This window comes from Sapajus apella, unplaced genomic scaffold (genome assembly GCF_009761245.1).
Source record: "Sapajus apella isolate SASKATOON/1434 unplaced genomic scaffold, GSC_monkey_1.0 scaffold42, whole genome shotgun sequence".
NCBI lineage: Eukaryota > Metazoa > Chordata > Mammalia > Primates > Cebidae > Sapajus > Sapajus apella.
The window spans coordinates 18,741,914-18,758,063 of NW_022436982.1; the positions used below are offsets into that span (position 1 = coordinate 18,741,914).

At 40.3% G+C, this 16,150-nt stretch overlaps 1 protein-coding gene across 11 annotated transcripts in view; it reads left to right on the forward strand.

Annotated features, from left to right (window-relative positions):
* Window positions 1-16,150, forward strand: part of FREM1 (FRAS1 related extracellular matrix 1) — a 191,757-nt gene that overhangs the window by 30,174 nt on the left and 145,433 nt on the right. For 3 of the 11 annotated variants that reach the window (XM_032300164.1, XM_032300162.1, XM_032300163.1), the window contains exon 1: window positions 1,534-2,154. The exons of 1 other annotated variant lie outside the window; for it this stretch is intronic. The gene's annotated coding sequence lies outside the window, so the exon portion shown is untranslated. Of the gene's footprint in view, window positions 1-1,531; window positions 2,155-16,150 lie in introns of those variants that run through there. 7 more of the 11 variants (XM_032300159.1, XM_032300161.1, XM_032300166.1 and 4 more) reach the window with 5 other exon arrangements.

The window sequence follows — 16,150 nt, forward strand, 5'->3', positions numbered from 1 at the left end:
CCATCCTTGCAATCCTGAAAAAAAAAATTCTTTGCTATTGGTCATATTATCTTTTAAAATTCAGAGCTGAATTTAATTTGTAAATAAGTTATTTAAGATTTTGCATTTATGTTAAAAGTCAAATTAACCTATAGCCCTCTCATGTCAAGTAGAGCATGCTGCTCTTCTGCCCTGATCAAGGGTGGTTTTATTTCCTAATGTCCTCTAATCATGTTGTCAGCTCCTAAGTCTGAGGTCAACAAGGCTCTTCCTACAAACCCTCGCATTGGGCCGTGTTTCTGCTCTTTTCTGGTACGCAGAGGTGTTTGTATTGCTTTTCTTTATTCGTTTTCATGTTTATCTATTTTGAGTGTGGTATGTATAACCTTTCCTTTCCTGAACTGATCCTCTTCTCTTGCCATAGTATTCTTAACTTTCACCCACTTATTCTCAGTGCAAATAAAATGAATCAAGAGATTCTTGAAGAGGTGGAGTAATTATATATGCACCATTCATTACTAAAGTATCCACAAGGCATGTTTTTAAAATTTTTTCTCCCTTCTTTTGCATTCTTTCCTTTTTTCTCTTTTCTTTCTTCCTTCCTCATGTAATTTTCTTCTCCTTTTTCATTTTCCTCTCTCTATTCCTTATGGCTTCTAAAGAAACATATATGGTGTTGTGACCTTGTTAGGGAAACCACATTCCAGGTTGAATTGGATTCACAGTGTCCTGTATTTTTGGCTAAGGTTTAGGATAGCCAGACATGTCTTAATATAAACAGTTCCCCCAAAGTGAGATAACACTTCAAATTCTCTCTTTCTGGTTAATTTAAAAGTTAGGCCAAATGGTATGCCATTATCTGTTTTTCTTTTCCTGGTGGGGATGAAATACAGGCAAGCATTTTATTAAACAAGACTTTCATCGACCACTGAATACTGACAAGTTAACTACATGAATCTCTGTTGAGAGAACAGTTCTTGGCCTGTGATATATCTGAATTATTGGGATCATGAACTATATGCAAACGGATCAGATTAACGGGATTTTTACGGATTTTCAAAAACAGCCAGACACACAAAAAGCCTTATAAATGGAAGAACTAAGATGGTACTTTAAAAACAGCATCCTGGGATCTAGTTCCATCCTGTCTTTTCCCTTAAATGCCATGACAAAAGTTAAAAGGGGCCAATCCTGCCTCTCTGTGCCTTCTGAATGCCAGGCTCCTAGTCTGAATTTAAATAAAAACCTTTCAAGATGGGAATGTGCTGGAAGAAAAGAAGGGCAGAAAAAAAGTGTGTTGGAAGAGTCTGTGTGAGTATGTACACGAGTCGGTGTGGGCATGTGCGGCCTGTGTGTTTGTGTGTGCTCCTGTGTGTGTGTGGAGCACTCGTGAGAATGCATGCACATGTGTGGGGCATGTCAGTGTGTGTGCATGCATGTGAATGCATTTGCCAGTGTATGTGTCTGTGTGTGGTGACTGTGTATCTTGTGTGTGTGTGTCAGTGTGTGTACCTCTGTGAATGTGTGCATGCTTGTGTGTGTGCATGTGTGTGTGCATGCCCATGTGTGAATGTGTGTGTGGCTGTGTCTGAGTGTGTGTGTGCCTGTGTGCTGCAGGCGAGAGAGGCTGCTCCGGCTTGGCGAGTGGCAGAGCAGTTTGTACATAACTAGTAGTGAGAAAGGAAGCTGGGAAGAGACTGGGAAGAGGCAACCGACCTCATTAACAAAAGCTCAGTTTTGTCCCTGTGGACCCAACCGGCAGAAGAGACAGGGCGAGCCGGTGGCTGTCCGCCAGGGAGGTCGGGCTCCCTGCAAACAGTTGAAGGCATCTTTATCTTGCCCTTCTCAGGGGGAGTCCTGAGGCTTGGCGTTCAGGAAGTTTTCAAAGCTGCAGCAGCTGCGTTGGAGAAGACCAGCAAGGAGAGCGGAGTGTGTATGTGAACTTCAATTCTATATTTTCTGTGGGGTAGGTTAATGGATTTTTAGTACAAAGAAAATTCAAACACAGCTGACCTGAAAGACTGGAATTTCAGCTCTCTTCCTTCCCTGGGTTCTTTTTCCTTCCCCTCCCTCTCAAAGCCCTTTAAACCAGATTGCTGGGTCAGTGACTCTTACCCTGCCCGCCTGTTCCAAGGGTTTCTAGCTTTTTTGGCTTGGAAAGGAAAACCACTACCTGTAAGTATCTGCTTTATGTGTTTCTTTTCATTGTGACTGTGAATGTTCTGTTAGCAGAATGCCCCAGAGATTGTTAGTGTGATATCATTAATGCCAAGTAACAATGCAAGACATCTGCAAGAGTAGGCTTGCAAAAGTTTAATTCTCCTGTTAACTCAGAAGGTAGCAACTTGCAGTGTTAACAAACCAAATGCCAAAATTGAGGGTTTTTTGTTTTTTTGTTTTTTTAATTCGTTGACACAAATTTCTCTCTTCTCAATCCATCCGCGGTGGCATTTGCCAATGAAATAACCATTTTTTAATTGTGTAATTTTTCTGTCTGAAATTAGAATGTTTCTTCTCAGCTAAAGGAAATGGCAAAGGGAAAAGACACAAAAACAAACGAAACAGATAATGTCCTCATGGTACAAACAGAGAGAAATTTGGATGAGATAATTTCTGGAGAACTTTGCTTTAGTTTAGTTACATTTGGAGACATGTTTTTTTTTAAACGTGATTTCTATTTCATTGCGGGGCAGAGAGATAGTGCTGGGGAGCCAAAGAAATGGCATTGTTCTGAAGTTTTGGACTGATTTTTAGGCTCTCTCTGCTCAGTACTGAGATTTGGTCCAAGACTTTGGTGCTGTTGTAAAGAGTTTCTTTTCATTTTATTTGAAATCCAGGAAACAATTTCTGGCTTACAGAAATTGTTTTCAAGATATATAATTATAGCTTCCGATTTTTTTTTTCCATGACTGCACCCAGTCTTGTTACTTGGTATGCATTACAACGCTTAAAAAGAGCATTTCAGGGAGCTGATTGGTGTTTATAGCCTGGGAATCCTGCTGGAGAGATTAACCTCTTCAGGGCTGCTTCAGACTAGAGCAAGTACTCGAATGCTTTCCAGGTTTCTGCTCTGGAAAACTAACACCCACTGTTTCTGACTCTCGGTAAAGCTTGAAAAGCAGTACCTCAGCCCCTTGCTTACACTAGCTAAAAATGCCTTTGGTGCGACTCTAGGAAACTTTGCTGTTTCTCTCCATCAGGCATTCTCAAAACTTAATGTGTGTAAGAACCCCCTACTTGCTTGGTGAAAGGCAGGTTCTCAGTCCCCAGTCCCAAATGGTTTTAGACCTGGGGTGGTGCCAGGAATCTTCTCAGGTGATTCTGAAGCAGGTGGGTCACACTTGGGTAAACATTTCATTGTGCTTGACAATGAAATTCTTGTCATGTACTTGGTTAATATTAAACCTTTTATCTAAATAAGAAACCTGAGTTTGAGCCGTTGTCGAGGATAACTTATGTGCAACATGGTTTTGCATGCTTGGCTGACAAACCAGGGCTTTTAAATCGGCTTTCCACCAATCTCTTCATTTTTGTTTCTTGCTCCCCTTTCATTTCCACGAGGAAGAAAAGGAGTTGGCAAAGGGACCTGACTACCATGTTCCCTGCTTTTACATGTTGGGCTATATGGCCTGATCTGCCCCCTCATGGCTAAGTAATGTTTGTTTTGGAAACTTTAAACCCAGGACTGTTTTTAATTCTTTCCCAGCCTCCTGGGGTTGCTGGGCTGCTGGAGCTGGGCTAGGCTGAGTTGGGGTAAACTGAGCTGGATTTCATGGAACAGTTCAGGAGTCTCATATTTTGAAAATGACTTTGGATTGGACCATCCCACAGGGAAGAAAAGAAACAGACTGATTCCTCGATGGTGTGAAAATTCTCGTTTCACAATATATAAAAGTCCGAATTCAGCCTCCATCTCCATCCTTGCATTTTTATGGCATTTAATATTTATATTAAAAAGAAAACTGGACATGGCCATCAGAACCCCTTCCTTTCTTCCCTTTCCTCATTCCAATTATTTAGGTGTACCAGGCTCAGTGCTAGTTTCTAAGGATTTCAAAATGCCCTCTGGGAATGGCATGCACAGGGTCCTTGTCCTCATGGTGTTTCAAATCTTGGCTGTTACTAACCAGCCTTGGAAGAGCCATCTAACCCTCAAAGCTTCACTTCCTGATCCGTAAAATGAGTTGAATTAAATGAGGTTTAGTATCTTCCTAGTTCCGATATTCTGACATTGGTGGACATGATTCAGTCTTCTAAACACAGATATGGGATATGAGAGCTTTTCAGCATTTACTTGGAGAATAGGCCTGAAGATTTGGCTAATTGCTTTTCTTCAAAACTATTCAGATATATTTCTTTCTCTCATAAAGAACCATGGCTGCAGGCATACTGAGTTACACAAGTGTGACCTTTTCAGGGCATGTAGCCATTCCTTACAATGGGATCCTGTAACTCCCTAGAAAGGCTGTTTCCCTGGGCCAGGTTACACAGAAGGGCAGCCTCTTATCTTGTCTGAATCTAATGTCGCTCCGCCTTTGGAGAGCTGGGTGGTCTGAAAAGGGCATGACAGCTTCCACACAGGCACAGCTTGCAACCTGACCCTTTCATTCAAGTGATTCAGCAGCTTTTGTGCTACCTGGTGAGACGATCACACAGACGTCTTTGAGGGGCTGAGCAAAACAAAACAAAAAAAAACAAAACCCAGTCCCTAATGAAATCCTGTCTTACTATATCTTGTCTGTAATGCAGCTTCTCTCACTGCAGTGACTGGGGCACCATTTATTTCAAAGGTTCTGAAACTTGGTGATCAAGATAAGAAATTATAGCTGTGATCTATGTGCTTTTCGACAACATAACGTTTAGCTGTCTGAAGATAATATGTTTGAGTGGAAAACTATTGACTGGAGGACAGGGATCTTGCAAAATTAGGATATTTTTAAACAAATGTTCTTTGCCTCTCATGGGTAAGTTTTTACAGAAGTCAAAAATAGTTTTTGGTTTCTCCCTTAAACCTGCCCATTTATGGAGTTGATGATATTTGGGGGAAATGTGTAGTAAAAAATGAGGCCAAAAATGCTCTTTTTGTGTATCATATGAAGGCTGCTAAGATTGCATGTCACCTTTCAGTGTCAAGTTTATCCTTGAAACTTTCTTATCTTTCTTTTATTTGACCCCATAGAAAGACCTATTCCACACTCTCTCCCTGAAACAAAGAACCCTGTTCTGTGTCTATACCTCCTAGTGACAGAGGACAGATAAACGCTCCAGGAATGACTGAACCTCGCGTCCTTCATGGGGTGTTCTGCTTCCCTGGTACTCTTCCCTGCTTTCTGTCAAACATTATCAGCTGCTTAGTACTTACAGATGCTCCGAGCACTCTTCTCTTAAAATAAGTAAGCCACAATTTTGTTTGATTAGGTCATGCCCACTGCCATGGCGTCTTCATTCTAAGGCCTACGTTTCTTGTTAGCACAAAAATTATTTGGTAAATTACAAACTCAAACCACAGTAAAGTTAGGAAGATTTCAGAAAGGATAGATACCACAGAGGAAAACTCATCCAAATTTTTAAAATTTGTGAGGCGTTTCCTATCAAATTTCATTTACAGAACAGATTTTTTTTTTTTTGTAAAAGTGATCCTGCACCTTAGAAAGACAACAGCAGAGCAACGACACAACAGCAATACTTTAATTCTGTTTTACATAAATATTCCTTTTTATTATCACATGGTAGGATGGTTCTATTTTATCCAACAAGCCTTAATGATTGTTTTAAAACCAAAAGGTAGTGTTGATACAAGAGCTCGAATGTTAAATCAGAGAGGTGCAGCAGGAAAAAATCATGGCCTTTGAAAACATTTCATCTGGGTTCTGATCCTGGGCTACAATGTTCTTTGGTTCGATAGCATTGGCCAAGTTACTCAGCTGGTTTCCTCAGGGGTGAAGTGAGGACATTGATATTTACCTCACTAGATGTTTGTATATGGAACATGATGTACAAGTGTTTAATAAACATTTCTTCTTTGGAAGATGGCTAATACAGGTGTAATGGCTGCAAAGAAAACAAACACATGGCAAGTAACTTAATTTATAGATGAAAAGAGAAACAGGAAATAAAGTTATATTCCAAATCCCACTGTCTGGGCAGAGCAGAGCTCAACCCACCACCCCCTGGCCTTTAACTCTGATACTCTGAGAACTGGCAGCCCAGTTCTCACTTGATTCTTTTTTTTTTTTTTTTTTTGAGATGGAGTCTCACACTATCAACAATGCTGGAGTGCAGTGGCGTGACCTTGGCTCACTGCAACCTCTGCCTCCCATGTTCAAGCTATTCTCCTGCCTCAGCCTCCTGCGTGCTGAGACTACAGACACGCGCCACCAAACCTGGCTATTTTTTTTTTTATTTTTAGTAGAGACAGGGTTTCACCATGTTGGCTAGGCTGCTCTCAAACTCCTGACCTCAGGTGATCTGCCTGCCTTGGCCTCCCAAAGTGCTGGGATTACAGGCATGAGCCACCGCTCTCAGCCCTCACTTGATTCTTATAGATGAAAAGCCTGAAACAGATCCGTGAGCTTACAGATTATGAAATTGGTTGGTATGGAGAGATCAAGGGCAATGTGAAAATCATTTTGTCTTCATTTTTCCTGATCCTCCTTATATAGGTGTTTCATAAGGAGAGACATCATTTTGTTTTTGTCAAGATTTTGCTCCATTGTGACAAGGGGCTCCTCAGGGGTAATGTTTATTTAAGAACTTGAAACTCTGGGGTTGCACCATAGTGAGCCTATGAACCATCACCAAAGGAAGGACATATTCATTCAAACATGTGGAGGGGTGTGTTCTCTCTCTTTCTCATCATTTAAAAAAATAGATCTGGTGTTTGCATTTACTTAGTCACTCAACTGATATTTATTGACCTTCTCTGTGAAAGGGTCAATGATCAGCACTAGAGAAACTTGGGTGAACAGAACAGTCTTGGTTTTTATCTTCAAGGAGTTTATAGATCAGGAGAAACAGCAGACATTTTTTTTTATTTTATTAAAATGCTTATAGATGCACAACAAAGTGTAGTTGCGGATTCTGTGTGAACAGATAAAACTGGTTTGGGAGGTCAAGGCCTGAAGGATGGGTAGAATTTAGCCAGGCAAATGGCATGGTTGATGGCAGTGAGGAAGGGCATTCATGGCAGATGGAACAGCATGGACAAACCTGCAAAGGCTTGGAAGCTGGGGATGGCAATGTGGTGAGTTTAAGGATGGGAAGAAGTCCAGTTTGACTGGCATGTCAATGGCAAGGAGGAGAGGCATGCACAAAGAGGTTGGAGAGGACAATCGGCTGCAGTTAAAAGCGACCCCAGAAAGGACCTAATCCATACTCTCTCCCTGAAGCAGAGAACCCTGTTTTGTGTCTCTACCTCAGCTCTTGCCATTATTTGACAACACTGAGGTAAAGTCTTTTCTGAAAGTTAAGTTGAGACTTTCACACATTCTCCCTGGTTCTACACCCTGGAACCATCAAATAACTCCTCTTCAAATATCTGAACACAGACTATTTTAAAAAATAAAGTGCTGCCAAAGCAGATCCGCTTTTTCTCATACATATGCACTTGATTTTGGGACATGTAGAGTTACACAGTTTGCTTATTGGAAGCTAACTCATGAGCTCAGTACATCATTCCAGGCACTGATGATTAAGGCTGGGGCTCTTGATTGTGTCCTCAGTGATAATTGTGCTCTCTGTGAATTTGATAAAGCTTGTCTTCTATATCTTTCTTTAAAGATTTAGAAAAATGTTTAACCAGAGAGATCCAAAAACGAGCTATAAGGCACAACTCTAAATGTTTCTAATGAGAAAATGATGTCCCTAACCTCTCTTTTGTTTCCTTTTAAGGAGAAAACTAGTCACTAGTTTCTAAAACCCAGAATCACAGAAATGTCTAAGTTTTAATATAAAGAGCTCAAAGGTATCAGTGTATGTTGGTATTCTTGTTTTTTATGAGACTGCTTAAGGCACAATAATTACTGATTTTATTTATTGATACATAAGTTGAACTCATCCACATGCAGCAGACAGTGTTGTCCTTCTGCCTTCAAAACACATAGGCAAATAGGTGCGCTACCAGGTAGGATATGATAACTGCCCTGTGATGGGTTTCAAAACAATATAATTCTTCTGCAGTCGGAGGAAGGAAATCTTTCCAGATGGAATGATGAAGTCTTAGGGCATCCTGAATGAGGTTTTTTTTTTAAGGGGTTAGTACATGGGAAGGATTTTATTAAGGATGGAATCAAAGACATTTCAGGTAATATAAAATAGCCCCTTTTAACATGAATCCATTGTTGTTTAATGTACTGTGATATAATGACCCACTTTTCCCCAGCAGTCAAGCCATCAACCATCAATTTCAAATTATAGATGCAATTACCTTTTGCTTTCCTCATCGGCAATTCTTGGTACTTTTCTTTCCTTTTAATATATTCTTCATCTTAAGAAGATCAGACTCCTGCTGACCACATGTCATGGCCCAGTAACTTTGGTGTCATCAATGACTGTGGCCTCTGCTACCTACTTTCACACATTAGATCTGAGTGAGACCACACAGCATTTTATAAAAATGACTGTACTTAAATTTTGAAAAATAGCCTATGTCTCAAGCCCTTAAAAATTTTGGAACAATAAAAAAAAGCTGCTGCTGGAGATACTGATTGGTGATTAAAAGATCACTCGAGGGTGATTTGTCAGCGAGAGAATAGGAGTTAAATGGCCATTTGATTACATTAAATAGTACCCAAATAATTTAACACTGCATTTTATATCCTATTCATAATCTTATTTACCATGTAGCCACGTTAAGATTTCCTCCTGGTGTCAGTAAACTGATCTTCCAAATTCTTAAGACATTACTACAGCAAAAGGAAATAGAATAAAATATGTAGCCACATAAAACCACATTTAAAAATCAGTTTGTAATATACACTGGACTTAGAGTTTGGCAGCAGGATGGAGTGACGAAGAAAATTCCTCAGACGGGACTAAAGGACTAGCTTTACACTTCCATAGAATCTTTCAAAAACCCCAGATGGAACCCATTTTGTCTTTCTCATTTGTCTGTAAATCTTCTGTAGTGCTGATTTGGCTGTTCAAGCTAGGAGGTGGCAGTGTGCTGGGTATGGGTGTACCATTTAGCATTCAAGATGCTATGTTGCCTCACCATCACTCGTGGATTGTTGCTGAATTGTGTTCCTGGAAACTACTGGTCTTCTTTTACCCCACTAGAGACATTTTCTGATCTGTGGCTTTGTAAGTTGTTTTGATGCCAGTCCCCTGATAGCACAAGGAAATTACAGGCTATGGGATTCATTGGTAGGAAGACTCTGGGGTCCTTACATATCCCTTCCCCTACTTTAGGTTTTTCCTCTCTTAAGAATGGCAAATGATAGCAACCACGTGGGCTAATGGAGATACAGTCAGATATCACATAGTGTTTCGAGACGGGCTTGAACATTCACAATGCTCAGAGGCATCAAGTCTGAATTGTTAGCTCTGTGGCCAGAGAGATCTGAAATTAAGACTTTGAAAGCTAAGACTTGTCCAGGAGTGAAGGAAGCTGAAATTCTTTATTAATTAACAACAGCCAGGTGTGGTGGCTCATGTCTGCAATCCCAGCAGTTTGGGAGGCCAAGGCAGGCAGATAGTTTGAGCCCAGGAGTTTGAGACCAGCCTGAGAACCATAGTGAGATCAGATCTCTAAAACAAACAAACAAAAAAATGCCAGGCATGGTGACAGGTGCCTGTCGTCTCAGTTACTCAGGAGACTGAGGTGGGAGGATCACTTGAGCTCCAGTGGTCAAGGCTGCAGTGATCTGTGATCAAGTCACTACATTCCAGCCTGTGCTACAGAGTGAGACCCCATCTCTTTAAAAAATATATATAAAAACTATATTCACAACCCTGTGAAGTCAATATTATGAATCCCCGCTGTACAGATGATGAATTCAAGGCTGAGAAATTTTTAACAAATTTAATTATATTGTAGATTGAGTTTCTTTCTGCAGACACTAAAGTGTTCAAAAAGTGAGTAAAGTGTTTATCTTTAGTTCAGATGATTAAATGAAGTCTTCCTACAATGAGACGTGCGAACTAAAGATGACCTGTGTTATGCATTATCATACTGTCTCTTTATATAAAAAATCCATTTAATTTTTTAGAAAGGAGTCAATTCCTTTTTCCCCTCAAAAAAATTGATTTTTATTTTTTTTATTGAGTAGAAAAAGCCAGATTGTTTATTCCATGGAGAAAGCCGGAGACAGTAATATGGGCTCAAATGAACAGAACTGACGTCCATGAACATGTTGAAGAGTGTTATAAGCAGTATGGGATAAGGGCCATTGTTTCATTGAAAATTTAACAAGAAGTAATTGACACATTAGGAACACAGAGGGGAATTACACTTATAGAATGATGTGAGAGACTTTTAATTTACAGACCAGAATGTTTAAATTTTTCTTCTTTACAACAGATAATTAAGCAGATAGCCTCAAATCTCCTTCTAATCTGCTCAATAATGATTTTGCATTTTATGATTTTAGAGTGCTCTATTACATACTGCCTAAACTTAAATACCCATTTCTACCTTATCTTAAAATATCATACTATAAAGAAACATGAAAAACATTAGCCTTGTGAATAATACAATTTATTATTATAATATATAGACTTATCTTTGTCTTTAAAGATTCATAGCAAGGAACCAAGTGGAAATGCAACAGAAAATAGTGGTAGCACAAAATTTTACTACTTAAACTTTATGTTAATTTCTTTCATTTTAGGCTTTGCTTCCTTTCTGACAATTTTGCTAATTTAGCAAAGATTTTTGTCAACACAGGAAAAAACTAAAGTTGGGGAAGGCATATGCACGGACCCCAGAGTCCTCCCACCAATGAATCCCATAGCCTGTGATTTCCATGCGCTATGAGGAGACTGGCATCAAAGCAACTTATAAAGCCACAGATCAGGAAATGTCTCTATGCCACTGACTTGTGTACTTACACCTCACACATGGGACTGGCTTTCCAGGGCTGGCTATCCCAGCTAGGCTGCCTGTGAAAAGTTGGCTGATGATGTCTCCCTTGGAACTTCCTGCCATTCTTTACCTCGTGTCAGCCTCTCTCCATCTAGGACCATCCTATCTTCCTCTCCTCTTCCCAGCCTTCCCCCTACCAACCACCTCCACACTGGGTCTTCCTTTTAGGCTCTTTCTAGTGATGTTCTTGGAGGTGGCATCCCCAGCTCAAGTCCCACTGCTGTGCTCTACCCTAAGAGACTTACTGAGTCTGATGGTTTTTTAGATATGCCAAAGATTCTAATTAAGCTCCTTTTACCTGTTGTCATACTTAGAGAAGAATAAAATAAAATGCAGTTAATATTTTCAGCAGTTCTCCATCCTAGTTACTCATTAGAATCACCTGGAATACTGTTAAATTCAGATGTCTGGGCCCCATCAGACAAATTAAATCAGAAACTCTGGGAGTGGTGATTGGGTGATGGTAATATGAAGCTAAAGAGGGGGCCCATTAGTGTAGGGGTGGCAGTAGAGGCAACTCCTTTATCTTGGTGTGTTTCCCATTCTCATTAATAGCACAGACCCAGTCATCCCTTATAAGAATGGTTTGCTTATTTCTAGGACAGAGGAGTAGGTCTGAAGCCGTGAGCATGAAGCTTATTTGCAGCCAGTCCTTTTTCCCCACATGGCACAACTCCAGCAACACTGTTCACATTGCGGTCTGTGTAAACAGGCTAAGTGGTGCCCTGGAATTTGGTGTGCTGAACTGAGCAAAACAAATAAAGGAGTCTCCTCACCTTTGGCCAACACCGTGAAGGACAGATAAGTTAGTATGTTTTTCCACAGAAATATCTTCCACCATGAGGAGTTTCTACAGTGCTCAGGGAACATCACAGTTTGAACTGTACTTGCCAGCCTGTCTGGACATTGCACCTACAGTAAATATGTTTCCACTTCTAGGCAAATTTCTTGCCCAATATTTTGAATGTAGCCTATTTGTGTCTTGGAGACTCTAAGAAGGTGTTTTAGCTAAGACTGCTTGTGTGTTCCTTATTGGTTTCTTTTTTTTTTTTTTTTCTTTTGAGACGGAGTTTCACTCATGTTACCCGGCTGGAGTGCAATGGCGCGATCTTGGCTCACCGCAACCTCCGCCTCCTGGGTTCAGGCAATTCTCCTGCCTCAGCCTCCTGAGTCGCTGGGATTACAGGCACGCGCCACCATGCCCAGCTAATTTTTTGTATTTTTAGTAGAGATGGGGTTTCACCATGTAGACCAGGATGGTCTCGATCTCTTGACCGCGTGATCCACCCGCCTCGGCCTCCCAAAGTGCTGGGATTACAGGCTTGAGCCACCGCGCCCGGCCTGGTTTCATTTTTAAAATGTTTCTCTGACTTACTGGTGTTTGCAATTCTTATATGATGTAATTTTCTACATTGCTGTATCTTTCGGCACATTTTTTTTCCAACAAATGAGACATCTAATCAGACATTCAGATACTTTATTTGCAGCTTGTGATGTTTATTAAGATTTTGTTTTTGAACCAGTTCTTGAAGTACTTTTAATCCTATTGCCTGAAAATGCCCTCCCAACCACATTCTCTACAGCCCACCCCAAAGTCTGCCAAAGTAAGCAGATCAAGTTTCACTTTTCTTAATGCCATTAAGTTCTGTGAGCAACGCTGCATCAGAGACTCCTGCATGTGCCGCAAAATGGACACTGGCATGGGTGTGTGGTGCACGTGGTGTCTCACTGTGGGGGCATGGCCTGTGAGCCACTGGGGTGGTGCTTGAGTAGCTGGGGGTCAGGAGATCCCCAGAAGAGACAGTCCTCAAAAGCCAATTAGTGTGATGAGCAAGAACTCACTGTGATTTGGCTTGTTCCTTTTTTGTTACTGATGGTCCTGCACTACTCTAGAGAAAATTATCTAGCTGTGTGTGCGTGTCATGGGAGAGTCAATTCAACATGAATGATGAGGCATGTCAAAAGATGGCCAATTCACCACAACTTTTTATAAATTAGTAGACTTTAATTTTTGAAAAGTTTCAGATTTATAGAAAAATTCAGCAGAAAGTTCAGAGTTCCTGTATACCTTCTCACCTCCCAACCGCTAGTTTTCACTATTATTAATGTCTTGCATTAGTGTTGTGCATTTGTTACAATATATGACCAACTATTATTAGCTAAAGCCCATATTTTACAATAGGGTTTACTTTTTGTGTTGTGCATTATATGTATTTTATTTTATTTTTGAGATGGAGTCTCACTCTGTTGCCCAGGCTGGAGTGCAGTGGCATGATCTTGGCTCACTGCAACCTCTGCCTCTTGGGTCTAAGCGATCCTCCTGCTGCTTCAGCCTCCCAAGTAGTTGGGATTACAGGTAATCCACCTGTAATGGATTACAGCCCACCACCATGTCTGGCTGATTTTTGTATTTTTAGTAGTGATGGGGTTTCACCATGTTGGCCAGGCTGGTCTTAAACTCTTGACCTCAAGTGATCTGCCCGCCTCAGCCTCCCGAAGTGCTGGGATTACAGGTGTGAGCCACCACACCAGGTTGCATTCTATGGGTTTTGACAAAAGTTTAATGATATGTATCTATCATCACAGTGGTAGTTTTAAAATCAATTTTAGAAAAATTTTTCTTCAATAGGCCTGGGATAGAAAGGGGCAGGAAGGGAACTAACTTTGGCTGAGCCTTGCTGTATGCATGTGCTGGCAACTTTGATTTACATTGACAGATAGTGTCACATTTAACTAGTGTAACAACCCTGAAAGGTATCAGTTATTGTCTTCATTTTATAGATGAGGAAACAAACAGAGCCCAAGGAAGAATAGGAACCTTGCTCAAAGAAATAGGAACCAAGATAGGTGCACAGGTCTGGTAGAGCTGATTAATAGGGTGGCCTCTGATTTTCTTTCACTTCCTCTCCAATTCTGCATCAAAGAATTAAACTCTCTCATCTCCCTTTTGTAGTGCCACTGAATCGTAAAATCATGTACAAAGTTATTTGTAAGAAAGAAAAATTATAAAAAACGAAGTGTGTGTAAGTCATGGTTGAAGACATCAAAATTGTGCTAAGATCCTCAATAGGGAAGAACATGAAGACTCTCATTAGACTCCTTGGCCAGGCTTGATGTCTCACACCTGTAATCCCAGCACTTTGGGAGGCCAAGGCAGGAGGATCACCTAAGGCCAGGAGTTGGATACCAGCCTGGGCAACATAGTGAGACCCTGTTTCTACAAAAAAATTTTTTTTTAATTAGCCAGGCATGGTGGCGAGTGCCTGTAGTCCTAGCTACTCAGGAGGCTGAGGTGGGAGGATTGCTTATGGCCAGGAGTTTGAGGTGGCAGTGAGCCATGATCAAGTAACTGTACTCTAGCCTGGGCAAAAGAGTGAGACTCTGTCTCTTAAAAAAAAAAAAAAATCTCATTAGAGTTCTATTAAGCCTCTTAGTTGGTTTTAAGTGTGGCTATTTTTTTTTTTTTTTACTTTACCATATCTCAGCATATGATAGTATGCTTTACATTCCTCACTCTACTTGCATTAATGGGTAAAGCAACAACGGATTATCTAACCTTTGACGAATCACTTAGCCTCTTTGGGCCCGTTTCCTCATCTCAGTCACCCTATACTAGAGCAATAAACATGGTTTCAGGCACCTGGGCTCTCCAAGCTGTGTGCTGGGATTGGAATACCAGGTACTCTAGTTATGAGAATTTGCTTAGACAAATTATTTATTTCCTTAATTGCAATATGGGAATAATAATAGAATTGGCTTCATACATTGTAGTGAAGGTTAAAGAGTTACAACAGTGCCGGCACAAAGTAAGTACATTAATACATACTTATTATTGTTATTATATGTAAACTTTGGAGGAGCTCCTTCTAACTCTAGAATTCTATGATTTTTCATATACTGTAACTTAGGCTCCAACAAACAACATTGCACTTTTTATCATTTACCATAAAATTTCTTAGATCATCAAAAGCAGATCTTTACAACAGACTTCTTTATAAAAATATTCATGGTGGTTGATCCCTTTTCTACTACAGACATCTGTGAGTTTGGGTTTTATCATGAGCAAGGTATCCAAGTGAGATGAAGATGATCAAGGTTACATCACAACTTGAGGAGCAATGCTGAATAGTTTTCTGAATGTCTCAGCAACCCTTTTCATAATGAAGTGTTTCACCCTGAATAGTGGAAGTTCAAGTGTACACTGGTGAGTTTGATGGAATCATGAGAGCATTTTGCTCCTATGCTATCACAGCAAATACCATTTTGTTTTTTGTTGTTGTGTTTTGTTTTGTTTTGTTTTTTTTAAAGTGAAAGCAAATTTGTAAAAAAAAAAAAAAAAAAAAAGAAGGAAAGAAATAAATAAAAGAATGGCTACCCTATAGACAGAGCAGACTGAGAGCTACTGGTTGCCCATTTTTATGGTTATTTCTTAATTATATGTTAACCAAAGGCTGGATTGTTAATGTCTCTCTTTTGTAGATCATTGTCATTGTAAACAGTCATGGTGCCGGTAGGAGTGGGAGTGTAGCAGTGAGGACGATCAGAGGTCATTTTTACCACCATCTTAGTTTCGGTGGGATTTGCCCAGCATCTTTACTGCAAACTGTTTCATCAGCAAGGTCTCTATTACCTGTATCTTGGGCTGACCTCCTCTCTCATCTCATGACTAAGAATGCCTAACTGTCTAGGAATGCAGCCCAGTAGGTTTCAGACTCACTTTACCCAGCTCTTATTCAAGATGGAGTTGCTCTGGTTCAAATGCCTCTGATGTTTCCCCCCTCCCTTTTATAAGAGAACACTTAATCCTAAGAGTTGTAGAGGGACAGATCTATATTCTGTAACTTCTTTAGGCTGAATCGGGGTGATGATATATCTGCCTAACTAGTAGAATCACTTGTATTTGGGGTAGAGAGGAGCTCAGTTAGGAAGTGTCAGTATGTCAAGGGCCACTCATAACTCCTGAGTTCCAACAGAAGGTGATATCTAGAAGATTAATAAATGTTTAAGAAAACATTGAATAGGCTTATTCTGAATTCCTACACAAAGAGCACAACAGCCATATATTCCACAACAGTAAAGCAAAATAAG